The 12,137-nt window shown below is 36.2% G+C and overlaps 1 long non-coding RNA gene and 1 pseudogene across 1 annotated transcript; both read left to right on the top strand.

The window, feature by feature from the left end:
- The first annotated feature begins 225 nt into the window (after positions 1 to 225).
- LOC143669655 (uncharacterized) lies at positions 226 to 10,159 on the top strand. Its single transcript, XR_013168956.1, has 3 exons — positions 226 to 256; positions 2,040 to 3,020; positions 10,052 to 10,159. It is a non-coding gene; the product is annotated as an uncharacterized LOC143669655 (long non-coding RNA).
- Positions 10,160 to 10,362: 203 nt separating this feature from the next.
- Positions 10,363 to 11,391, top strand: LOC143669649 (checkpoint protein HUS1 pseudogene; annotated as a pseudogene).
- The last annotated feature ends 746 nt before the right edge of the window (positions 11,392 to 12,137 follow it).

The raw sequence follows: 12,137 nt of genomic DNA on the forward strand, positions 1-12,137 counted from the left end.
GGAAGGAAGAAAGAAAGAAAGAAAGATATTTTATAGTTAGGCATATGCATGATATGCTATAACTATGGTGTTGGAAAGTAAAAAAGCTCAGGATGGGCTGCAGTGACTTTAAGGTGGGGGAAAGACCAAGTTCCACTTCCACCTGCCCCTCCCCCTCTGCTGAGAACTCTATGGCTGTCCTGTGGCTCTATGATGCAGGCCTGGGTTTCTAGGCAGCAAAGGCATGGATCCCAGTGCTCAGTGCTGCTTGAAGCAGGTATGTGCTGAGGAAGATGGAAACATATCTCAACTTTCTGAGAAGCCCCAGTACCCCATGGACAAACACAACCTCATCCATTTAGGCTGTTTTATGTTTGTTTATTCTAATTGTGTGGGATGTTGCTCTTCTTTTTCTGTATATCTTGAAGATGAATCCATTTGTAGAAAGAGACAAAAATAAGGTGAGGGGGCCCCAGGTCCACCCCTCAGCATAATGGACTCTTACTTTCCATGTTCTTCCCACTTTAGCAAATCAGTTATGTTTGTACAGATGCCTGAGATCGGTTCTGTTGGTTTTCTAAAGCTGCTGGAATACAATATACCAGAAAATTGAATGGCTTTTTAAAAGGGAATTTATTAAGTTGGAAATTTATAGCTCTAAGACCATTAAAATGTCCAAACTAAAGCACCTAGGGAAATATACCTTGATTCAAGAAAGGCCAATAGGTGTGAAGGCATGTGGGAAGTTGGGAATGCATGTGGCTGGTCTCTGCTGTAGTATTTGGCCTGTCATTTTAACTAGCTTCCCCAGGGACATTGTCTTCATCACCAAATGTCTGGTTTTCCAGTTGGCTCTGTCAACAGTAACACTTTATCCAAAATCATTCCATCTTAAGGGGTTCCAGAAAATGATCCCACTTTGAATGGGTGGAGACACATACCTCCATAGAAAATATCTGATCAAAATATCCCACCCATAACTTAATCAAACAGATCCCACTCAGCAATATTGAATGATAATTAAAGAGTATGGCTTTTCTGGGTTACATAATAATTTCAAACTGGCAGAAGGGCCCTGTAGAGAAGGATGAAAACATGTTTTTTAGGGAAAGAGGATGAGTAGGCAGAAGGGCTTATATTCATGCTCATAGGCTAATCTCTTTGAGGGTAGCAGAGGACTCCAGGGTAAAATGTTAAGTACTGTGACAGAGTATCCCTGGAGCAGGAGATTAAGAAAGTGCAAGATATGCCTGTGGAAAATAATCACATGATAATTACTTATCATTCTCCTTCCCCTGTCTGTTGTTTCTGGGAGAAGCATCTGTTTTAGGACTGATCTAGAGATCAAGGCTGACTTTCTGAAAATCGTATTAGATGATAAACATTAGCTCTGGCTCAGGGTGCAAAATCTGACCTAAAGTAGCACACACACACTTACAGGTCAGAAACTACACTGTCCTCAGCAGAGGATGCTGACTGCAATATTATTAGAGGATTATGTTAATAAAGCACTTTTCTGAGGTTTCAAAGAAGGAAAAATAGAAAATGTTTTACCCAGTTTTAAAAAAAAAGGTATAGTAGACAGAAAGTCATACTCTCTAGGAGAAATGAATGTCTGCAGGTTTCCTAAGGAGAGAGACAAGTGGATTCGAGTCCCTCATTCTTTCAGGGAAAAGGCAGAGTCAAGAGAAAGATATCCTCACCTCACCCCCTGCTTTTCAGATATCATTCTTGCCTCAAACTCAACCCATTCACCCATGAATTTCAGTGAATCACCCATTTGCCATCATGCACCTCTGGCCTTTCTGCTCCACCATCACATAAACCACCTTAATACTCTCCTTGACTTGCTTCATTTTCTATCAAACCCTGGCTCAGAGAGCCAGCTCCACAGCATTCCTGTAGGTTGGCATCTTCTGTTCCAATGCTGTCAGGTGAGAAAGACCCATATCTGACCATTTCAGCCTTTTCCTGGAGACACTAATCTGGCAATAGTTCATCCTTTCCTCTTTCTCAACTCCACTCTCCATAATGGGTGCCTTTATTTTCATCTTCCACAGGTCTTTTTCTAAGAAAACCCTTAATTTTGCCATGGGGCATCTAGAAGCCTCTTTGTCTCCAGTTTATTCAGGAGTTCCTGGATATGACAGTCACAAGCAGAGCAGGTGTCCCAATGTGGTTGGAGAAAGAAAAGAATAAGGGATTATTTCCAACACAACAGAAGCAGGATTGTGAACTCAATTCTAAAAAGTATTTAGAATTACATAATATTGAGCAAGATATCCAAGAACCTTCTCCCTTCCTGAGGATTGATGATCAACCAGAGTAGTCATATGAAGAAACCATCGAGGCCATGGAGACTACTGTTACTAGACCCAAATCAAGAAATTCCCTGAGAGTCAGTGAGCTTGGAAGTTCCCAATTTATCAATGAATAGTTGTTCAATATAGGGATTCTAGTCACTGATGAATAACTCATACCACCAAACCCTCTAGGGGAACAAGATGTAGGGAAACCTTGTCTTTTAAAGAAAACCACATCTTTTTATCAATCTTGATGGAGAGTCAAAGCTCCAACCAGATGGAAGACAGTCTCCTGGTTGTGCCAGTGAAGAGCCCACTGAACTTAACAGTTTGTCTTCTGGGGACTCTGAATCCCAGATCCTGAGTCTGTGCAGAGGAGATATGACAACTACCCAGAGTCCCCTCATCAACCTGGAGACACAGGGAATTACCTGTGGAAGCAGGAGTACAAGTATCCTAAGACAACAATTTGATTCTAATAACAGGAAAAGAAGACAATGAGATGCTCACATCAGGAAAGTACTAAGAAGGAGATGGAGAATTAGAGCCTCCCTTGCTATACAGATGATGATCCACCCTACCCAGTACAGGGCATCAACAGAGATTCTGGCATTCCAATTAAAGACCCAAAAGAGACAAGGACCTCACAAAAGAAGACACTATGAAAGGATTTGCTGTATGATGCAATGGATATGTCCATGGTGAAATGGGAATATTCACAGAGATGCCTTGAACTAGGTGAGTATTATTCTACCAGCAATGGTGTCCTAGCTGTCTTCCCCTCCATCACTCCTGGTGCCAGTATCTTCCATCAGGAACCACCAGCAGGTATGGGACCTGTTTCCCCAGGCCACCATTACCATTTCTACATACTCTGCTTTAAGTATTGTATCTCCCCCAACCATAACTCCTCCCTCCCCTGTCTACCAAGATATCTGTTCTTCCTATGACAAAATAAAAGTCTTTAAAATATAATTATTTAGGGCAGTGTGACAGTGGCTCAGCATGTGTAGTTCTTGCCTGCCATGCTGAAGACTCAGGTTCAATACCCAGTACGTGCCCATGCAAAAGGAATATATATATATATATATATATATATAATTATTTGTTCTAATAAAAGATTGTCATGTCTGTCTCTGTCACATTTGGGTGGGGGTTTAGAGTATTCCAATAGCTCAAAGTTAGATAAAAGTGTAGCTTGAGTGCATATTAAATGCCTGTTTGGGCCTCTAACAGACCCTATTCATGAAAGGAAGTTAGCACTTATATTGCACACCAATGCCGTTGGACTATTGGACTGTTCTTCATTTGCATGCATTCATATATTATTTTCACTGAAAAATATGATTCTCAATGGTTCATTAAATTGTTTTCCAGGGGTCCTTGGGGACACTGGGAAAATGTAAATATTATTTTCCCAAGCAATTTTCATTTGTGGATCACAATGATCCCTGCCTGATTCCACTATTAGAGGTGCTGTAAAGGGTATGTTATTTCTATCAGTATATTTCTATCATTCCCTCTATATTTCTTGCATTACTCTTTAAAGAGTGTCCATGGTTAACTTCTGAAGTTTGCTACAGGAACAGGATAAGTAAATGGTAATATATGATGATTTTTTTTTCCTTTTCTGATGTTCATATATTTTCTCTCAAATTTCAGCATTAAATGTTCAATATGGCTAAATTTTCATTCAATTTATAAAGCAGCTGCATATATCTACCCATATCTGTATTAAACATTATACATAACTGATAAGCTATGTTTGCATATATCAGACTATGAAATATTACCAGAAAATTAAAATAAATGTACCAGGTATTTCATATTAGTGAATTCATATAATATTTATCTTTTTGAGTCTGTGAATATAACTAAAATGCCACTGAATTGTTCATATGAAAGCAATTAAAATGTGAAATTCTAAAGTTGTATAATTGTTACTGCAACAAGAAATTTTTTTACAAAATTGTCAATGCCAGTTCATAAATCTGGAAAATTTTATTCTTTTTGGATTTGTTATCACTTCTGAGAGCTTCATGACTGTTATCTTATTGAGTTCTTTAATGATAATGTAAGATTGGCTTGACTACTGGTGAAAAATATTTTTTAAGAATGAATAAACAGAGTTGGACAACACATACTTAATATGAGTTAATCCAGCATTGAACCCTGGTCTTCTGAATTTATAAAAAGTTTTCCACTCTAACATGTAAGTCAACATGGTTGCATAGACTTGAAGAAAGTCTTAGGGCTGTACATCAATTTCAGTGATGTGTCAGTTACTGTGACAGGAATTGATAAATCAGTTGTTGGTTGGTATCTAACAGTATGTTAGACATTATCAAAGTCACCTGGGTGACAATGTCACAGCATCTTTTTCCACATAGTGTATAGGGTACCAGCTGCTCTTGCCTCCATTTAAAAATTATGAAAATAGTATAGAAAATAAACACACACACACACAAATGAGCCTGTTTGTACATAAAATAGTGTACCATGATTAACCATAATAATATATATTTAACTCTTTCATATAATGACAAAAATATAGAAGTAACAAAACAAATAATTAATTCATTAAAAGTAACAGAACCAACTCTGTGACCCCTGGGAGGGGGGACTTGAGCTCTTAATTAGGGCTTTCTTCATTGTTGATTCTGAAAAACTCTGCTTCCTGGAATCCATGAGTTCAAGAATGCTTCTTTCATCTACTTTAGCATCAAAAGTAGTCATTTTGATACCTACATGAATGACAATAGTCACTTTTTTGTCTTTTTATTAATTGTGCTGCTCTCACCACCAAGGAGTGTAGAATGTTCATGAATGTATTATTTATCCAAGTTACAACCACTTTTCCTGTCATGACAGGTATGTATGCCACTAGTAAATGTGCTGTTCTTATTCCTTCCATTGTTTAACTTGACACATTTCATGGTATTTGCTTTAAGCAACCTAAGATACTAAAATAAGAGCTGACAAAATATGACATATTTTTAAATGGATTCCTCTGGATGTTATCATCTAGATCAGGAAAATAGGATGAGTCAGTAGAATAGTAGATATGAACTATGTAAAGTCAAGTATTCAATTTTACATATGCTACTTGAGAGATGCGTATCAGACATAAAGTCACCATTATATGTCCAGCTGCTGAAAATATTTTTGGAATGCAGGAGTGAGAGGTTGGGGCTAGAGAAGTATTAACATGGCATTTAAAAAGATGGGACTAAAAGGAAAAACAGAAAAGGTTAAAATAAAAATTTAAAAACAAAAGACTAGTTTGTTGATGACATGTAATATTTACTATGGGCCAGGCAGAATTTTAATCCTCAGAGCAACCCTGTAAAATAGGTATTAATATTTATACTTTATGTATGAGAAATTCAAGGTACAGGGAAGTTAAGTGTATTCCTTATAATCTACCTACACTTAGTAAGAAGTAGAATTGGGATATATTCTCTGAAACACTGACTACCAGTATCATGTCATATGCTTCCTGCCTAAGAGCCATGGAACTAATCAATATGATGTACCTCCTGAGATGATGCATAGAGAAGAACTCAGTATCATTTCATCATATCTGATATGTTCCTGTCAAAAGTTATAATCTGACTCTGATAATGAGTAAACATCACACAAATCCAAATTGAGGAACATTTTGAAAAATAACTGAACCTCACTCTAAAAATCTCAAAGTTGTGACATACAAAGTATCAATAAGATTAAAGAAAACTAACATGGCATAACAATAGAATGTCAAGCTTTGTGTGGAATTTTCTATTGCTGCAAAAATAATTATTAGAACATTGGCAAAATCTGAATAAAATGCATGAATTAGATAATAATATTGTGTCACTAATTTTCATATTATATATCTCTTAAACATTTGATATGCTTTAAGACAACATATCTGCAACTATTGTGCAGTGTACATAGTCAGTTGTTATTCAAGCTTGCTAAGGATTAAATATCACTGCCACTAAACTTTTTGTAATATCTGTTGAGAATAATTAGAAATGGGAAACAACTCATCTCATCACCAAGTTTATTGATCATCTATTTGAATATTTTATCAGACATTGTCCTAGGCCCCAAGGATACAAAAATCATCTGAAATGGTTTCTACTTTCAAAGTCTTAACACTTTTCATAGGGAGAAAGGATGATCATGTAGCAATGTAAATGCTAATGCAAAATAACACATAGTAAGCACTTAATTAATGTTGTATGCAACGTTCATTATAAAGTCCAATTTGCTTGGTGGGTGGAGATAGCTAAGTTATTTTTCTTTTTTAGGCCTGAATTTATTCAGCTGTGAAATATAATAATAATAATAATATGTACTTAAATGTTTCATTATTTTCCCTCTTAGAATGGCCTCTATTAGGGATGGGCTTATGTCTGCCTTTGTCACCATTATATTATCACATGGTAGACACTTGATAAATAGATATGAACTGTCTGAATGAAATATATGGAAATAAGAAATAATTTTTCAAATTCTATTTATTTATACTGAGGTAGGGAATTCAGATATAGTGAGCATTTTCCAACTACAATTCTGGTAGCTAATAATAAGAATAGCTAGCTAGCTAGATATAGATATAGATATAGACATAGATATGGATATAGATGGTATAGATATAGATATAGATGTAGATATAGATATAGGTGATATAGATATAGATATAGATAGATATTATTATCACCATACTCTTGTACCATCTGTGGAAGTCTTGAAGAATGGTGACATTTTTAAATGCAGAAAAGAGTGAACAGGCAGAAAGAATGGCACGTACAAACCCCAAAAAGAATGTTGACATCATGTTCTTGCATCAATGAGTGGAGGAATTTGACTGAGAAAATTTATCTAATGTAGCAGTGGGAGTTAAATTTAGAGAAGTAGGCACGGGACAGATTATGAAGTCTTGAGTCCAAGGATAAGGAGATTGGACTTTATCCAGGAAAAAAGGAAGAGACATTAAAGAATTCTGAGTAGCAGGTAACATATCCTGAGGATTTGGAGGATTAATTTAATAATAAAACAGTTGACTTATAAGAGAAGCAGCATAACTAGCTAGAATATTATTTCCTTAGCATTTCATTATTTTACTTTGGTTATGTCTGCCTATTGGTAAATATTTTTGAAGTTTGATTTTGGCCAATAGCAGTTGATTTTTTTCTTTGTATTCTGTATGGCATGGGTCATATTTCATTCTTTTTCTATGTGAGTATCCCCTTATTGCAGCACCATTGGTTGAATTTTTGTGCTCTTTTATTTTTCTTAGTTTGCTTATTTGTTTGTATAGGAAATGCATGGACTGGGAATTGAACCCCAGTCTCGACATGGCAGGCAAAAATTTTATCACTGAATTATCCTCACACCCCTGTAGCAGTTGATTTTTAAAACTGGTCTCTATTCTTTGTAATTACCTTTCTAAATATTGAGGGTGCATATGACAAAAAACATACCAGACAAAGCACCACTGTAGTTTGTCCTAGAGTCTAAGGTACACCATATGTAATTCTCAGCATCATTTTATTTAATTTCAATTGCAACTGAAACATTCAGGGTGCTCTTACCAACCCAGTATATTGTTGACCATCATATTTACGGTTACCTGAAAGCAAAAGATATGCCCAGGGAAATTTATTACTTTATATAAAGTTCATCTCCTAGAGTCTTACAGATGTGATGAAATATTTAGGGTCTTGATTATGTCTCCAAAGTATAGCAGGAGTTTAGTAAATGGATTTAGAAAATGCAAAACTGCTACATATCACCAGGCTACTGTAAGTCATTTGTTACATTCTGACTGCAACTAAAACACCTCATTTTTGTGTATTTTCTTAGGGAATGCCTCTCTTTCCCTTACATATACTAAAAACATTGGTTTGTGACCAAGACAGGTAGTAAATGTGTAACAAGTGACCAAGACAGTTAGGAAATGTTTTGAGAATCCTGAAACTGGGATCTCTCCATCATACAAGTGTTTCTTAAGTTTGCCTTTTAAGAAAGTGAAAAAAATGGAAGCCCTGGAAGAAATTCCCATGTGTTATGTGTCTAAGGACCTTGGTAGTTTCTTTATTGATGCATATACAAATTTGTAATATTCAAACCATTCATATTTTTAAGTATACACAATCCCATGAGTTATCTGGAATAGTTGTACTGATTCGATATTTTGATGTGAAATTGTTTAGACACCAAGTCAGTTGACCCACATAATTGGAAGCCTATGGGGAGGGTTATTTAAAAGAAAAATACACAGAAAACTAGAGGTTTATATACACACCACTGACTGTTGTTCATTCATTCCAAATTGCAATCAGTGGAAAAAGTTTAGACACATTCATGGATATTTCTTTGCTGTCCATGACTGCACAGGTGCAAAAAAGACATCTATTATATTTCTATTTTCTAAAATTTTGTATTTGCCTTGAATTCTAAATTTCTCATTGATGTCTAGCAATAGTGATCAGAATCTATCATTTTAATTAATGTAAATTAATTTCCTATAGGGGAAAACAATTAGCACATAGTAAACTCATATTTTAATGTGCATTTTCCTATTATGAAGAAACTCCAGTGAAATTGGCAGAAATTACTTTCTTCTGAGGATCATTTTTTTGTGATGCCAGCAAAGACCTCCCTCAAGGAAACCAATTGCATGGGGACTCAGGTTTGAGAGCAGTTGTGCAGATTCATGGAAAGGACATTTTTGTTTGGTAGAGAATGATGGGTTTGCACGGACTTAAACCTCAAGTTGACAGTAGGTGGCATGTGACTAATAAGCCTTAAGGAAGGTGATTTGTCAAGGAATGTCAAAGACAACTCTTCAAAGGGCTAGCAGGTAAAGAGGAACAAAATAAGATATATGATATTCTTCGTTAAGAGGGATGCTAAATAAGTAGATATTCTGAGATGAAACTTGCAGTTTAGGATTGCTTTGCCACTCACCTGAGTCTTGCTGAAATATGCCACAATGGTGATGCTTTTATTCCCTGGGGACAGAATAATGAGAAAGATTTTAATTCTTACATCTTGATATTAGCAATGCTGCTATTTTTGTTTTCTTTCATTGTAGAAGAATGTCATGGCAGTCAACTGGAGAAAAAGTGCAAAAATGTGACTTTACTGCATATTATCTTTCTCTCTAAGATGGCATAACATGGTCTATATCTTTGGGTAAATCAAGATTAAAAGAACTATGGACTCTATTTTTTCTATTAATTAATTGGTTACTTATTTTATGTAAGTAACAGAGATGTGTTGATATATCAATAGCTACATAAGAGCAATTTATTTTACCTATCTCATTAACAGTATACAACATAAGAATCTTCAGTATGTAAGTTCATTTCAATAACTTGATTCACTAATAGAGTAAATGGATGTTAAAATTATGTTGTGTTAGATGAGATGGTGCAGAATTATTACAAATAAAAGATCCATTTCATCTACACTATCATCTTGGGGATATCGGGAAAGTTACCATTAAATGTTCATTCATTTGTGTCATTCAATATTATTTAACATGTTCCCTTAGGATGGAATGTCAGAACAGTTTCCTGTGAGGTAGGAGGGATAATGACAGGACAAAGGCATTGATTACAAATTTAATGCTGAATGTAGTGCCAATGCTAAATCTCATTTATTCTTTGTATTACTTGGAATGAAAATGAATAGAATATGTATAGATTTTGGGGCTTTTCTGATTGCTGATGGTTTGAGAATGAACCTTTGTCTTTTTTACTTTTAAAAAGGAACAGATTCCAGGGATGTGACCTGGCTAATACCACCCCACCCTCAACCCAGGATTGTGACTTCTCAGGTTCATGTCTTCCTGGAGCCTGGGCTCCACATTTGTTAACAGACTTACAGTATCCAGTGAGGGAGGTGGGGGCAAAGAACGGGTCTCACTGACAGCTGCTGCATGCACTGGGGTGAACGCAGAGGGCCAAGCAACATGCTCCTGGGTCATAGAGGGGCCAACATGGCTGCATCCATGACCTGGGACAAAGTTCCCTCCACAGCCCCACCTGAACTCCAGAAGCTGGGAGTTGCTGCTCACTTATTGTATGGGGAGGGAAAGTTCATACAATATTAAATCTTAACTGGTCCAAAGATGAATTAAGAACAGCAGAACCATTATGATGGCACAGTGGGCACCTGAAGCTGGTGAAACCAAGGAGCACAGCCACATTTCCAAGTGACACAGAGAGAGGGACATGTGTTAATGGAGGCTGCCATGAATGGGCCACAAATACCACCATAAAGTTTTGGGCCAAGATTCTGGATGGGGCCTGTCTGAACCACTTACCCAGAATCAGTCACATGATATTTAAGTTTGTCAAAATCTGTACCCTCTGCATCAGCCCAGATAAGCTGAACTTCATGCTTTCAGACAAAGTAGCTAATTTATCAGTGAGCATGTGGTACTGAACTGAAACAGGAGAATTTCTTCATTGAATTTCACATGGAAGAAGCTCAGCATAAAACAGTGAGATTTATTTAGAGTTGACACTGTAAACTTTATCCCATGATTTGAAAACTTCCCTGTATGTCAGAACTTTGAAAATCAAGCTAATCAATAAACACTTTCCCTGCTTAAGTCTCTTTAGAACTGTTATCTGTACCAAGCACTAATTGCATTGTGACACATGACAGCCCTATAAAGGTTACTCTGAGGAAACTGTGGAAGGATTTCCAAGAACCTACAATCCCAGACTCTGATGTTAGTATTTAGTTACCAGTGTTGAAGACTACAAAGAGTATTGTGAAGAAAATGAAAAACATAAGCAACAACCTTATTATTGGAGTAAACCTAAATGGAGAGCTGAACTTGAAAATAGAAACAGAATTAGTATGTGTTACAACTCATTTTAAAGATGTTGAAAATCTCTTAGCCTCTGAAAATGCCCTCAAGATAGAAACCCAGAACAAATGGCTGAGGTTCACACAGATACTAGGAAGCTCCTACAATTTTCTCCTGGACAAGTAAACCCTACAAAGGCCTTATACAATTTTATGAGTTACAGAATTCCATTTTTATTTGCTTCATGAAGATGTTTCCATTCAGTATTTCATTCTAGCACTGTCATAGCACACCACTTTACCAGATTAGGAAGCTCAAAGATATTGGTTGTTGTGGGAAGAGGCAACAGGTTCATGTGTTCTAAGTTATTTCTCTATGTATTCTGAGTAATACAAATGATATAAACTTTACTTAATTCTTCTTTTATAATAGTTTAAATATAAATTGAATTACTGAAACCATTGGATCAACAGTATTACTCCTTTTTCTCATGTCTGTTTTGCTTTGTATTTAAGACACTGGCAAAAGCTAAGCCTTTTTTATGCTTTCCTTTAAATTTCGGTTTCTTACTGGGGAAGTTGTGTAAATCTCATTTATTGAGAATTGGCAAGGTAATCAGAATTTTTAAGTTTGTGGAGCTTGGTACATCAACTCAGCATGTTATAGCAGATAGTTTTGTTTCTGACAGTGTGTCTTCTCTCCTTGCCCTAATCCCATAACAAGGATGGCTCTGCCTAAGGACACACTTCCCTAGTCAGGTAACTACATCCTGATGTTCCTGTTTCAGCCTGGGACCAGCTTTGGTCTTAAATTATAATTCTGTATAATCCTTGTTCTCCCTGTGTACTGGATCTGTCATTCAGGAAAAAAATAGCAACATATTTTTCTTTAGAGATGCCATTTAGCATAGGGGAAAAACAAAACTGAGATAACATCCACATTAATGATGAAAACATTTCTGCTTATCAAAACTGGTTCAAGTGCTGATAAAAAGGCTTTCTCATTCTCCCTCAAGCATGTTGCAGTGTATTTTC

The sequence above is a fragment of the Tamandua tetradactyla genome, chromosome 26, assembly GCF_023851605.1.
Source record: "Tamandua tetradactyla isolate mTamTet1 chromosome 26, mTamTet1.pri, whole genome shotgun sequence".
NCBI classification, from domain to species: Eukaryota; Metazoa; Chordata; class Mammalia; order Pilosa; family Myrmecophagidae; genus Tamandua; species Tamandua tetradactyla.